Source organism: Penaeus monodon, chromosome 32 (genome assembly GCF_015228065.2).
Source record: "Penaeus monodon isolate SGIC_2016 chromosome 32, NSTDA_Pmon_1, whole genome shotgun sequence".
In the NCBI taxonomy this organism is placed as follows: Eukaryota; Metazoa; Arthropoda; class Malacostraca; order Decapoda; family Penaeidae; genus Penaeus; species Penaeus monodon.
The window spans coordinates 20746423-20746648 of NC_051417.1; the positions used below are offsets into that span (position 1 = coordinate 20746423).

The 226-nt window shown below is 30.1% G+C and overlaps 1 protein-coding gene across 1 annotated transcript in view; it reads right to left on the reverse strand.

Annotated features, from left to right (window-relative positions):
- The window catches only part of LOC119593717 (WW domain-containing adapter protein with coiled-coil-like), a gene marked incomplete in the record, with an annotated part of 31198 nt that overhangs the window by 4062 nt on the left and 26910 nt on the right, over positions 1 to 226 (reverse strand).

A 226-nucleotide genomic window follows, 5' to 3' on the forward strand; every position in this document is an offset into this window, starting at 1 on the left:
TGAAAGCATTTGTAAGACCATCTCAGAAAATATTTCAGATTGTGATTTCTCACTTTTTTTTTTTTATCTCAATATCAATGCTATAATTTTATTATTGTCTTCAAAAGCAGCAGTTACTTTAGATCAAGTATACAGTGACATTGTAAAAATGTTGGTCCCAGTCCAAAGTAAGGGACATGTTCGTATATGAACTTGCATATAAAGCTAAAATAATGCTGTAGGATAG